Raw genomic sequence first — 15,532 nt, forward strand, 5'->3', positions numbered from 1 at the left:
GAAATCACCCAATTAAAAATGGGCAAAAGACTTGAATAGATATTTTTTCAAAGAAGATATACAGATGGTCTAAACGATATGAAAAGATGGATAACATCATTAAACATTAAGAAAATGTAAATCAGAACCACAATGAGATATCACCTGACACCCATTAGGGTAGCTGCTACGAAGGAAGGAAGGAAGGAAGGAAGGAAGGGAGGAGAAACAGAATGAGGGAGGGAGGGAGGGAGGGGGAAGGAGAGGGGGGAAGGGAGGGAGGAAACAAGTAGGGAAGGAAGGCGAGGAAAAAAGAAAGGAAAAGAAAATTACAAGTATGTTGGAGGGGTTTCAGAGAAATTGGAAACTTTGTGGTAGTGGGAATGTAAAATGGTGCAACAACAGCAGAAAACAGTATGGTGGTTCCTCAAAAAATTAAAAATTGAATTACATATGACCTAGAAATTCCACTGCTGGGTCTATATCCAAAAGAATTAAAGCAGAGTCTTAAAGAGATATTTATGCACCCATGTTCATAGAAGCATTAGTCACAATAGCCAAAAGGTAGAAGCAACCTAAGTGTCCATCAGTGGATGAATGGGTAAGCAAAACAGGGTATATATACGTACAATGGGATGTTATTCAGCCTTAAAAAGGAAGGAAATTCTGATACATGCTATAAAGTGGATGAACCTTGCGATCAATTCACTAAGTGAAATAAGTTCGTCACACACACTCCACGAAAATATACTTTATGATTCCACTTATATGAGATACCTAAAGTAGTCAGATTCATAGAGATAGAAAGTACAATGGTTTTGCCAGGGGCTGGAGGGAGAAGGGAATGGATACTTATTGTTTAATGTATATATAATTTCAGTTTTGCAAGATCAAAAAGTTGTGGCGATTGATTGCAGAACAGCATGAATATACTTAACACTGCTGAATCACACAACTAAAAATGATTAAGATGGTAAATTTTATGCCATATGTATTTCTCCACAACTTTTTTTTAAAAGTCAATTGTAAAATTACCTAAGGAGCTATTATGTCAGAGCATTATCTTGTTTTAAAAAAAGAAAGAAGTTTTGAGTTCGAAGATAGCCACAAATTGTATTTAATCAAGAGTGCATTTCTGGGCTTCCCTGGTGGCGCAGTGGTTGCGCGTCCGCCTGCCGATGCAGGGGAACCGGGTTCGCGCCCCGGTCCGGGAAGATCCCACGTGCCGCGGAGCGGCTGGGCCCGTGAGCCATGGCCGCTGAGCCTGCGCGCCCGGAGCCTGTGCTCCGCAACGGGAGAGGCCGCAGCAGAGGGAGGCCCACATACCACAAAAAAAAAAAAAAAAAAAAAAGAGTGCATTTGTAACATGAGTACAGAAATGTTATAGTAAACTTATGTTGTAGTACTTCATGTAGCAAATCTAGTTCAGGGGAAGGAAGTTTTATTTTATTTTGTGCTGGTTACATCATATTTTGAGTATTACATCCAGTTCTGAGTATTGTATTTAAAGAGGCACATTTTCAAATCAAAGGCATTTAAAGGAGTTCAAATGCAATGGTGAGAAATCTGGAAACTATGTCATATGGTAGACAAAGTGAAGCATTTCAGGTTTGGGGCTCTGTTACAGGAAATAACTGGGTTTAAAACCAAGCTCCATCACTGACTAACCTGTGACCCTGAACAAGCTCTTTAGCTTCTGTAACTATTACTTAAATCCTCACCTATAAAATTATGATCCCCCAAAATACTAAATATTCTGTGATATCCAAAGCTAAAGACACACTGTAATTTGCAAAGCGCTTAACATTAGCTAATATTATTATGATTTTTATACTATACTAGTAAATGGCCTCTTCAAGAACAAAGACCTGGTGAAATATAATAAATAATTTAAGAGTGTTTTTAGGGCTGTCCTGTGAAAGAGGTTTATTCATTTTTGAACCAGAACACATAACTAGAAAGGTTTAGTAGAAAGCCAAAGAAAAGGAAATAAATTTATCTTACATTGAAGAAGATTCCCACATTCAATGTTTGAAAATTAAATAAGCTGCCCTAAAAAGCAGTGAGCTTCCTGACATTGCTCTTCTTCAAGCAGCAGCTGGATAAGGCAGAGATATGTTAAGACGAATTTCTACTATGATTAGAATGTTGTGCTAGACAATATTCCATGCTTCTATAACTTAAATATTTTCCTTATCAGTATTGACTTCAGGGTTCCTCGCAAAGCAATCACTTAATTCTGAAAGACTGGACCAGGTTAAGGTTCTAGTCCCCGCATAGCATATGTAAGTGGAGAAAAGATCAAAACTATCCATAAGATAATTCAAAAATGGCTTGAGAGCCTACCATTCTGTGTGTGTACATCCACATGAGTGCTGATGTTGACTGAGAGAATGTCTTTGGGTGAAAATGACAGATGTTTTTATTTTGTCCTCTTGAATTGTTGCTAATGATTGAACATACAATTAGAACAGATCTATAGCCATGTTAAAATAAAAACTGGGGTAGAAAAAGAACCTCAGGAAGCAAGGCAGTTACCTTCACAGTTATTGAAGAATGGAGGAAGACGAGAAACAAGTGTGAGGGAAGAAGAAGCATTTTTAAGTGATTCCACAAAATAAAAAGAAATTTCCCTGTTGGAGGAGAAAGAAAAGAATTGGTTTAAAGGTGGAATCTAAGAGAAAAAGAGGACTGTCACGGTCAGAGTCACCAAAGTCAACTAACAGTAGAGTGGGGACCTAATGGCACTAAAACAAGTTTGAATCCAGGTAATGGGAAACTCAACCACTGTATTCTGTATAGGAGAGACCGCATACGGGTATTTCATCTGGAGCATGCTATTTTGGTAGATGCAAAACAGGAGATTGTTCGGAATCGTGTCATAAAATGAATGATTAAAGAAACTAAAGAAGATGTAGCTTTGGTGAGAGAAGGTAGGTCCCTTAGGATATGTGAAGGATTCTTAAGTAAAATACTGTTTTTCTATAACATCAGAAGGGTGAAGAGAGTCAGCAACGAGCGCTAACCCACAATGGAATGAACCAACTCATGAAACAGTTATACTTCCCACTGTGGAGGTAACCAGGCGGACACCGGATGATGGAATGTGAATTAGATGTCATAGATCTAAATTCTAATTTTCTATTTTAAAATGATAGTTTGTCTCATGCAAGAGAGGTGGATTAATTCTAGACTGTGGCTTCCAATTGTTTTGCAGTGGCTCCAAATCTTTCTTTTTTTTTTAAAAAAAACATCTTTATTGGAGTATAATTGCTTTACAATGGTGTGTTAGTTTCTGCTTTATAACAAAGTGAATCAGTGGTGAGAAAGAATGTGAAGACTGAGGGAGCAGATGGGGAGAAGTCATCACTACCAAACAAGAGTACAGGCTCTGTGGAAGAAAGGAGGCAGAGGTCAAATTAGGAAAAGAATGGTGAGAAAGAATGTGAAGACTGAGGGAGCAGATGGGGAGAAGTCATCACTACCAAACAAGAGTACAGGCTCTGTGGAAGAAAGGAGGCAGAGGTCAAATTAGGAAAAGAATGGTGAGAAAGAATGTGAAGACTGAGGGAGCAGATGGGGAGAAGTCATCACTACCAAACAAGAGTACAGGCTCTGTGGAAGAAAGGAGGCAGAGGTCAAATTAGGAAAAGAATGGTGAGAAAGAATGTGAAGACTGAGGGAGCAGATGGGGAGAAGTCATCACTACCAAACAAGAGTACAGGCTCTGTGGAAGAAAGGAGGCAGAGGTCAAATTAGGAAAAGAATGGTGAGAAAGAATGTGAAGACTGAGGGAGCAGATGGGGAGAAGTCATCACTACCAAACAAGAGTACAGGCTCTGTGGAAGAAAGGAGGCAGAGGTCAAGTTAGGAAGTTAGTAACATTCCACTTAACAATTATTTATTAACAGGCTACAGCATTCTCTGGGGCTCTATTTAGGGCTACAATAGTGAACAAAAATACTGAGGATATTCTGATTTACTGGTTTGAGGCTTCAGGTCCAGAGAAAAGACTTGGAGTTTGGTACCTTAGAAAAAAATCATTGAAGGAAATTTCAAGTAAGTTACTCAGAAACAACACTTAAGATGATATTATCTTTAGTGGAAGGAGCAAAATGATTTTAAGACAGAATTATATATGGAGAGCATAATACTGAATGAAGGAATTTTAGAAGTTTGTATTAATTTGAATAGGAGAGAAATCATTTGATAGGTAGAGAATAACCAAAAAATATAAGATAATTACATAAATGTAAGAGCAACATAACATAGTCTCTAGAGATGGTATACTTTGGCCAGTGCAAAGTAAACACATAATTTTAAATTAAAATAGCCTTTACTATATATTTTTATTGAATAAAGCATCCACAAAGTCCTTTTGTCACAAAAAAAAACTTTCTATGTTTTTCTGAATATTTAGAGTTTGCCAAAATATTTTGATTATTAGCTACTTCAAAGTATTTGCCAATAACAATTTTTAAAATTCCCAAATTTCAAGACGTTCAGATTTGTCTTAACTCTAAACAGGAGGACATAATTTATCTCCCACTCAAATATTTTTTAACTCTTGTTCCTTCTTAGTATAGCTGCAAAATCTGCATAGAATTAGCATCAGCATATTTTTATTAGTTTTGATTCACCCAACAAGTTTTTTTTTTAATAACAGTTTAAAAAGAGTTGACACTCATCTGACTTTTGTTGACTCTTTCTCTGTCCTCCTACTGGCACTAAGGCTGTCAACAAAACTCTGGAGATGGATCACATGTTAATTATTGCATATCACTGGCAGGTATGGCTTGCCAAATTGATCATCAATCAACTTTATTTTGTGTAAACTTTCTATTGACACACAACATACAAGCAAAAGGTGCACAAACTTAAGTGAACAACTTGACAGTTTTATACAAATTGAACTCACTATGTCACTACCAGCACTCTCAAACACCTCCTCTTTCCCACTTCCCATTTACCTTCATAGGTAACTACGATACTAAATACTGACACCAAAGATTGGCTTTGCCTATTTCTGAATCTTGTATAAATAGATTATGTGCAATCTTGCTACTGACTTTTTCTACTCAAAATTATATTTGTGAGATTCACCCATTTACCATATATTGTTTTAATTCATTTATTCTTATTGTATAATATTCCATGGTATGAATATACCAGTATTTATTCATTCTATTTTTTTTTTTTTTAGATTCCATATATATTTCTTGAAGTTTTCAGATATTCTTTAGGGTGAGAAGGAGGGAATACCAATGATAAATCCATGGATTTCAGAAGAATGGTGAGAAAGAATGTGAAGACTGAGGGAGCAGATGGGGAGAAGTCATCACTACCAAACAAGAGTACAGGCTCTGTGGAAGAAAGGAGGCAGAGGTCAAGTTAGGAAGTTAGTAACATTCCACTTAACAATTATTTATTAACAGGCTACAGCATTCTCTGGGGCTCTATTTAGGGCTACAATAGTGAACAAAAATACTGAGGATATTCTGATTTACTGGTTTGAGGCTTCAGGTCCAGAGAAAAGACTTGGAGTTTGGTACCTTAGAAAAAAATCATTGAAGGAAATTTCAAGTAAGTTACTCAGAAACAACACTTAAGATGATATTATCTTTAGTGGAAGGAGCAAAATGATTTTAAGACAGAATTATATATGGAGAGCATAATACTGAATGAAGGAATTTTAGAAGTTTGTATTAATTTGAATAGGAGAGAAATCATTTGATAGGTAGAGAATAACCAAAAAATATAAGATAATTACATAAATGTAAGAGCAACATAACATAGTCTCTAGAGATGGTATACTTTGGCCAGTGCAAAGTAAACACATAATTTTAAATTAAAATAGCCTTTACTATATATTTTTATTGAATAAAGCATCCACAAAGTCCTTTTGTCACAAAAAAAAACTTTCTATGTTTTTCTGAATATTTAGAGTTTGCCAAAATATTTTGATTATTAGCTACTTCAAAGTATTTGCCAATAACAATTTTTAAAATTCCCAAATTTCAAAGTGTTCAGATTGGTCTTAACTCTAAACAAGAGGACATAATTTATCTCCCACTCAAATATTTTTTAACTCTTGTTCCTTCTTAGCATAGCTGCAAAATCTGCATAGAATTAGCATCAGCATATTTTTATTAGTTTTGATTCACCCAACAAGTTTTTTTTTTAATAACAGTTTAAAAAGAGTTGACACTCATCTGACTTTTGTTGACTCTTTCTCTGTCCTCCTACTGGCACTAAGGCTGTCAACAAAACTCTGGAGATGGATCACATGTTAATTATTGCATATCACTGGCAGGTATGGCTTGCCAAATTGATCATCAATCAACTTTATTTTGTGTAAACTTTCTATTGACACACAACATACAAGCAAAAGGTGCACAAACTTAAGTGAACAACTTGACAGTTTTATACAAATTGAACTCACTATGTCACTACCAGCACTCTCAAACACCTCCTCTTTCCCACTTCCCATTTACCTTCATAGGTAACTACGATACTAAATACTGACACCAAAGATTGGCTTTGCCTATTTCTGAATCTTGTATAAATAGATTATGTGCAATCTTGCTACTGACTTTTTCTACTCAAAATTATATTTGTGAGATTCACCCATTTACCATATATTGTTTTAATTCATTTATTCTTATTGTATAATATTCCATGGTATGAATATACCAGTATTTATTCATTCTACTCTGAATGGGTATTGGCTTGCTTCCATTAGGGCTATTAAGAATAATGCTTCCCCCATATGATCCAGCAATCCCACTCCTGGGCATATATCCTGAGAAAACCATATTTCAAAGAGATACATGCACCCCAATGTTCATTTCAGCATTATTTACAATAACCAGGCCATGGAAGCAGTATAAATGTCCATAGACAGAGGAATGGATAAAGAAGATGTGGTACATATATATACAATGGAATATTACTCAGCCATAAAAAAGAATGAAATAATGCCTTTTTCAGCAACATGGATGGACCTAGAGATGATCATACTAAGTGGAGTAAGTCAGACAGAGCAAAACAAATATCATATGATATCACTTATATGTGGAATCTAAAAAAAGATACAAATGAATTTATTACAAAACATAAACAGACTCACAGACTTCAAAAACAAGCTTATGAGGGCTTCCCTGGTGGCGCAGTGGTAGAGAATGTGCCTGCTAATGCAGGGGACACGGGTTCGAGCCCTGGTCTGGGGAGATCCCACATGCCGAGGAGCAGCTAGGCCCGTGAGCCAGAACTACTGAGCCTGCGCGTCTGGAGCCTGTGCTCCGCAACAAGAGAGGCCGCGATAGTGAGAGGCCCATGCACCGCGATGAAGAGTGGCCCCTGCTTGCCACAACTAGAGAAAGCCCTCACACAGAAATGAAGACCCAACACAGCCCTAAATTAATTAATTAATTAATTAATTAATTAAAAACAACAACAACAACAACAACAAGCTTACAGTTACCAAAAGGGAAATGTGGGTGAGGGGATAAATTAGGAGTTTGAGATTAGCATATATACACAACTTTATATAAAATAGATAATCAACAAGGACCTACTGTATAGCACTGGGAACTGTACTCAATATTCTGTAATAACCTATATGGGAAATCTGAAAAAGAAGGGATATATGTAAATGTATAACTGAATCACTTTGCTGTACACCTGAAACTAACACAACATTGTAAATCAACTATACTCCAATATAAAATAAAAATTAAATTAAAAAAAGAATAAAGCTTCTACAAGCATTCATACAAATGTCTTTTGATGAACACATGGGTGCATTTCTGTTAGATATATGTACACAGAAGTGGAATTGCTGAGTTATAGGCATGTGTATACTTAGCTTCAGTAAATATTGCCAAAAAGTTTTCCAAAGCAATTGTACCAATGTTTGCCTTCTCACCAGCAGTGTATGTTCGCCCAGGATTCTGGCCAACATGCGGTACTCTCACGTACTCAGAAAAATATCTGGAGACAAATGAAAACGGAAACACGATGATCCAAAAACCTATGGGACACAGCAAAAGCAGTTCTCAGAGGGAAGTTTATAGCACTACAAGCTCAGGAAACAAGAAAAATCTCAAATAAACAACCTAACCCTACATCTAAAGCAACTAGAGAAAGAAGAACAAACAAAACCTAAAATTAGTAGAAGGAAAGAAATCATAAAGATCAGAGCAGAAATAAATGAAATAGAGACAAAAAAACATAGAAAAGTCATTGAAACTAAAAGCTGGTTATTTAAAAAGATAAACAAAATTAATAAACTTTTAGCCAGACTCATCAAGAAAAAAAGGGAAAGGGCCCAAATCAATAAAGTCAGAAATGAAAAAAGAGAAGTTACAAATGACACCACAGAAATACAAAGGATCATAAGCAACTATACACCAATAAAATGGACAACCTAGAAGAAATGGACCAATTTCATTTTAGCCATTCTGGTCAAGATGTTGTGGTATCATATTGTGGTCTTAATTTGAATTTTCCTGATGACTAATGAGGTTGATCACCTTTTTACTTGTTTACTAGCCATTTGGGGATTCTCTCTGATGAAGGTCCTATTCAAACCTTTGCTCATTGTTCTATTAGTTTGTCCATATTTTTCCTACTTTGTGGATTACCTCTTCACTCTCTTACTGGTGTCTGTTGATCAATAGAAGGTCTTAATCTTAGCGTAGTTCAATTTAACAACATTTGCTTATGGATAGCACTTTCTAAATTCTCTTCGTGTCCTCCATAAAATATCTTTGCCAATAAAGTTGTTTAATTGCTCCCATATTCCTGGTCAAAACATCTAATGCCTGAGAACCAAAAAGGATTTGGATGTGTCTTATACTGAGCCATTGCAATTTGACTTGCATTACAGAATATGAAAATAATTTCTGAGCACAATCATTAAAGAATCATCTGTGAAATCATGGAATGTTCAAACCTTAGAATAAAATTTTCCTTTCAACACTTTTGGCTTACATTTAGTATAAGGAAAAAGAGAATGTATTGCTAGAATATCTTCAGTTTCATATTTTTTATAAAGATGAAAAAATTGGAGTAGAAAATCTCACCACATATCTAATATCAAAAAAGATGCCATTAGCTTTGTGGACTAAGGAACTTAAACATCATTAACATCCAGATATAGCTTAAAACTCCTAAATGCTTTGACTATGTCTGCCAAGAATAATGACTTCCATGGAAATGGACTGATATACTAATTTTCCAAGTTTCCATTTCTCTGTCCTTTCTTAAATGAAGGTATTAGCCCCAAAGAACTAACGTCTTCTGCCAGAACACTCAACGGTTTGAAAAAATTATCCTGCTTAGTGTTAAGTAAATATTAGTATTTATAAAATTAGTATAAATTACTATAGACAAACATTAGTATTAATAACATTATATTTATCTAAATTTGGGGGGTTTTTTAATCTGTAGTAAACTAAGTATAAAAATTTTTGTGAAGTTTTTTTTTTTTTCTATTCATTACATACACAATTAAATGATAGAAAGTTTTTCAGAAGATCTGATGTTTTTCTCTGGAAGCCATAAAATTTGGCTAACTGTCCTTTAGGGAATTGAAGAGAAGTTCTGTCAGTTTTAAGCTTTATAGCACTAATCTTTCTTCATTGTCTAAATGCCAGTATTCTACTGGCAATTTACAGACCAGAGGTTTTATTTATCTTGATAATTAAAGAATGTCATAAGAGTGTTTTTTATTGCTATTTATTTTATTCCAGAGAAATAATTTATACCCCTCAACATATGTTGTAAATATTATTTACATATTTCAATTAATATTGCATGTAATGTTTCTCCGACTTAGCTCATGTTTGGAAGCTTCCTAAGTCCACTTACAGAACAACAAAATTACAAATCAGTTACGTAGTCGGGGCACAAAAACAGAAACTCGTGGATATGACTGGGGTAGCACAGAGAAGAACTTACGCTCTGAACTTGACCTCCACAGGCATATGAAACCCCTCAGAAAGCACAGAGGACCTTCAGAATAGGGATGAATGCTTAAAATCTAAAGAGAATGGGAATTAAAGAAAATAAGACCAGCTTCTAGAGCAATGAATCACTGTCTAAAAATAGGAAATCAGGGTAGAGACAAAATCCCAGGCTCGCAGAACTAGTGTTCTTCCAGACTCACTAAAAATACATCTTAAGCACAATCTATGTGGGCAAAGCCATATCTAAGACAATGCAACAAAAGAGAGTATTATTAACACCTAGTTACACCGCTGTTCCACCAAAAGAAGTAACTTACTTTATTAAGAGTGTGTGAATGACATCGTTTACATTTAGTTCATCAGTTATTTATTTACTGTTGCATGCAAGGCTCTGAAACTGGTGCACAGCTAAGCAAGATAGATCTCCTTCTCCAATTAATTTTAAAAGGCAAGGAAGAAGAGCAAGAAAGAAGAAATCACTTTATTAGTTAATAAATAGCCACCATAAATAGGCAGCCATAAATAAGTGGCTGAAAAGACAATGCCAATAATGTGCTACAATGATTCAAAATAGCAAATAGCAAAAACTTATAAATGAATCTAGAAGATTTCCTAAAAGGGCTCTTCCACAAGGCCCTCGGAAGATAAGATTAGGCAAGGGAATAGAAGAAAACTCTTTTAGAAAAGATTATTAGAGGACGTGAAATGAGAAATTAAAGAAAGTTTTTTAAGAATTGATTTTTTTAAATCTCAACCAAACAAAAGATTAATTAAGTGAAACTTGGAATGACAGCTGACTCCCTCACATCTGGTCTCCCTCCTCCAATGCTTCTACACCACAGCTAAAGTAATCTCGAAAGACACAAATCTGACAGCTCACTCTGTGGTTGAAAATCCTTCCTGACTGCACTAGCCTTTAGGGTAAAGTCCAAAAGCTTGAACAGTGCACACGCCTGCAGGATCTGGGCCCCCTTTCTTTGTCACTCCACATTGCAGCCATAGGGGTCCTCTTTAATTTCTTAAAACCACCATGCTCTTTTGGCCTCAGGTTCTATCTAATGCTGTCTCCTATGCCAGAAATGTTCTTTTTCCTCCTTTATTTGCACTTGTTCAAAAACCATTTTTTTCAGACTCTAAACCCCTTGAAAGTAGACATCCCATATTTGCCTTATCTACTACATTTACCAGTTCCAGTTGAGTCTAATTTTTTTCAATTAATATATGTAATTATGCTTTATGAAAGACCCTTTGGCAAGCATCACTTATGGGGCTTGAAACCCCTGGCATGGCCATTTAACAATTTCTCCTTGTCTCGGGAAGGGATGGAATTAAAGGACTGTTAACAATTTTTCTCCAACGGGGTGCAGCAAGATATCTGGATCTCTGGGCCCCTTCCAAAAGATAGGGTGAGAAACTAAATAAGGGAGACTATGTAATATACATAAAACCTCTGCTTCAAGCCCCTTTGTTGAAGAATTATGATGGTTTTGAATAGAGAGAAAACAGAACCAGATGAGGTAAGAATGTGGTGAATGAAGATCACCAAGAAAATGTTAATTTCTGCCAAGAAGTTGGGGCCGGGAGAATAGGGTCAATACACTTCCCAGAAATAACTGCTCAGTTGCACTCACAAAGTTCTCCCCCGTTGCCAGGTAGGAAAACCAGTGCTGGGAGTTAGGCTAGTCCTACAATTAAAGCACATCCCGTTAGGTTGGAGATAGACGTGAAGTCGGAAATAACGATTATATTGGCACCATTTAAACTGGAAATAAAAAGATCATAAACTCTTTGGCCATGGCTGCGCTTAAAAATTATATAAGAGGAGAGGGCTTCCCTGGTGGCCTAGTGCTTGGGAATCTGCCTGCCAGTGCAGGTTATACGGGTTTGAGCCGTGGTCCCGGAGGATCCCACATGCCGCGGAGCAACTAAGCCCGTGAGCCACAGCTACTGGGCCTGCGCTCTAGAACCCCCGCGAGCCACAACTCCTGAAGCCCGCGTGCCACCGCTACTGAAGCCCGCACACCTAGAGCCCGTGCTCTGCAATGGGAGAGGCCACTGCGGTGGGAGGCCCTCACACCGCGACGGGGAGTGGCCCCTGCTCACTGCAACTAGAGAAAACCCGCACGCAGCAACAAAGACCCAGTGCAGTCAAAAATAAATAAATTAAATAAATAAAGTTTTTTAAAAAGTTATATAAGAGGAGAGGCAGCCCTAATTTGGGTAAGCTCCAGATTATTATGTGCTTAGCCTACAGTAATACTTTCATAAATATTTGTCGAATTAATAAATAGATGAATCAACAGAGGTGATGTCAGCCTAATCAGGTACTTAAAAAATGGCTTACACATAGTACTTTGCTAAATCCATAAATACATTGAATCATTCAGGAATAAACCCTATATAAATACCCTGTTGTCATAAAAGTATTGGGCAATTTCAATGTGTTTTCAAGCATCGTGCTAAATCTTTTCAATCAGACAAATCTTTAATCCATGAATGATCCATACCACTGCTCAGTATTATGGTTTCAATTTATTTTTATTTTATAGTACAAAAAGAATTGGACTTTGCTTGGATAACTTGCTTTCTGAGTATGGCTTTTGCTTTAGTAGGAGATGGGGAGAGTTGAGAAGGAGAAGTGATCTGTTGCAGAAAGCACAAGATATTTCCAAAAACAAGTAAGTTACAGAGGTCTCATTTAATGCTGCTTGAACTCATGTCTACATAGGAGAAGAGAGAGACATGATATGAAATTATGGTAATTTATAGGAATAAGACATTTATTTACTTATAATTTTTACTCGTTTTGAAAAGCCTCAAATCTCACTTAAAAAAAAAAACCAGAAAGAATAAATAAGGTGATATGTTGCCCCATAACATAAACAGAGAGCTACTATTATGCTTATTGGTATTGGGTTACATCTACAGAATATCAGAGACTCTTTTATTAAATTAGGAGTAATAAAAGCAACTGACATTCAGTGAATGCTTATTATGTGCCAGCACTGGTCTAAAGTCTTTATTTAGATTATTTCATTTAATTCACACCCTGACTCTGAGCGGTAGATACTTATGTTATCAACCTCTTTTATAGATGAAGAACCAAAGACACCGAAAATTTAAGTAAGCTGCTTAAGGTTATCCAAGTTTGTGGCAGGGTTGGGTCTTGATCCTAGATCTGCCCTAGTAAAATGTTGGTAATTCCATTATACACAATAAAAATTCCTCTTTCAGGAACAAATGTGGGTCTAAAGTTTATTAATCACCTCCAATATTTTCTTCACCATCCCGCTTAGAAAATAAATGTGGACTATCTTAAAAAAACAAACGAAAAAACAATGGAGAATGTCTTTTCTAGAGCATGTGGAATGAGATATGAACAGGACAGTAACCTATCCTTTTCCTAATTTCTATGGACCATTTCTAAACTGAGAAAACATCTATTTGATATTTTAGCAAGTCATCTGAGATCAGAACTTCAAACTATCAGGTTAAACCATACAAAATTGTGTGATAGGTCAAAATTGGCCAACTATTGATAACTTCATACAATTCAACCTATTAACTTTCAGTTTTTCTCTGTGGTACTTCAACCCAGAGTGATTACAGTAAACAATGCAAATTAAAAATTCTATTTACAAATCCAGAATTGTTTAAGGTCCAGCAAAGGAGGAAAAAAACAGAAGACACAGCCACCATATTCAAGGAACTTAGGTCATACATGAAACAATCAGGATCAAAGTAACACACAAATAATCATTACATCATCATGGAACCATAGATGGAGAAAGCTACAGAAATTTAGGTAAATGCCTGGATGTGAGCTTTGAGAAAAGGGATTGGAAGGAAAGGGCTGTGAAACCGTTCAAGGCAGAAGGAACAACGTGATAAAGAGCAGACAAGTGGGGCCCATCATGAAGTGTGAAGTATGTGGAGTCTAGACTAATTGGATCTTGAGTTCATGGGGTCCATGAGGACTTTTGGTTAGATAGGGAGGAAAGAAGAACTGAAAGTGGGAGGAGAAACTGGACTTAATTCTGCCGGGAGTGATAATAGGCTTTTCCATGAGAACCTTGTGGGTAAAACCAGATCACCTAGACGGATTAAACTGGTAACAGGCACAGGATAAGAGACCAGGGCAAAGCAATTCATGAGAAGTCTAGCTTGAAGGGTCCAGGGCTAAGTGTGAGGGCCAGGGTCAAGGTGGTAAAAATGTGAACAGGGGCTTCCCTGGTGGCGCAGTGGTTGAGAGTCCGCCTGCCAATGCAGGGGACGCGGGTTCGTGCCCCGTTCCGGGAGGACCCCACATGCCGCGGAGCGGCTGGGCCCGTGAGCCATGGCCGCTGAGCCTGCGCGTCCGGAGCCTGTGCTCCGCAACGGGAGAGGCCACAACAGTGAGAGGCCCGCGTACCGCAAAAAAAAAAAAAAAAAATGTGAACAGTATTTTGAATTCAACACATTAAATTAGAGACACAGTTTGAAGGAAGAAGTAATAGGATTTGATCTTTGATTTGACCTATGGAGTAGAAAAATGACTCTAAGACATTGAACCCCATTAAGAAAAACGGGGATTTATTGTTTTAAAGATAAGTAAAATAGGAAAGAGTAAAAGGCTGGAGAGATTATTTATTCTAATAAATATATAAAGCAATACATGCTTATTATTGACTGCCAACTGTCTCAAGCATTGATTGATATGGAATGTCAGAATGTACACACATACACACATATGTGTGTCTAGTATACTTTCTGAATCTTTAAAACAATGTTGCATGACAAGTATTGACATTTCAATTTTATAAGGAAATGGAGACTCAGAGAGGTAAAATAATTTTCCCAAAGTTGTACAGTACTAAATATTTATGACTCCCAAGAACAAAGCCAATACTGTTTCATCTATTTCACCCAAGTGGAATTTGAAATGACAGCTGAACCTTCAAGTGACTGAATCTTAAATACAGTATAGAACAGATGACTAGAGCTAGAATGAGAAATCAAGACAGAATCATTGGATTTGGAAGTCATCTGGATTAGCTGAGCTTTGAAAGTAGGGTTTAGGAATAGGTGAGGAAGACAAAAGAAAACAAAATTAAAATCCTGGAAGTTACTTAAAATAATGGATAGGAAGTATAGAGGTCAAAAAATGTAAGAGAACCAGAGAGGTAGAGTGTTGGAGAGAACAGTATCATGTGTCTCAGTTATTTATCAACAAGTATGTCCTGAAAATTTATAAACCCCTAACAAATGGCAGCTTCTGTGACGAGCGTGGGGAAGAAACCTCTGCCTTCATGGAATGAGGAGGGGGAGAAGACTGCTTTTCATCTAATAATCACAACTACAGCCGTACATTTCTAAAAAAATACCAGCTACTGTGACAGTTTATAGTAAAGGCTTCAGCTTGGGTGGAAGGGTCCACAGAAAGCTTCCTTGATAAAGGGACAAATGAGCTGACTTTTTAAATTTTTGGCCACGACTGACAGCATGTGGGAATCTTAGTTTCCCGACCAGGGATCGAACCCGTGCCCCCTGCATTGGGAGCGAAGAGTCTTAACCACTGGATCACCAGGGAAGTCTCTGAGCTG

The sequence above is a fragment of the Physeter macrocephalus genome, chromosome 7, assembly GCF_002837175.3.
Source record: "Physeter macrocephalus isolate SW-GA chromosome 7, ASM283717v5, whole genome shotgun sequence".
NCBI classification, from domain to species: domain Eukaryota; kingdom Metazoa; phylum Chordata; class Mammalia; order Artiodactyla; family Physeteridae; genus Physeter; species Physeter macrocephalus.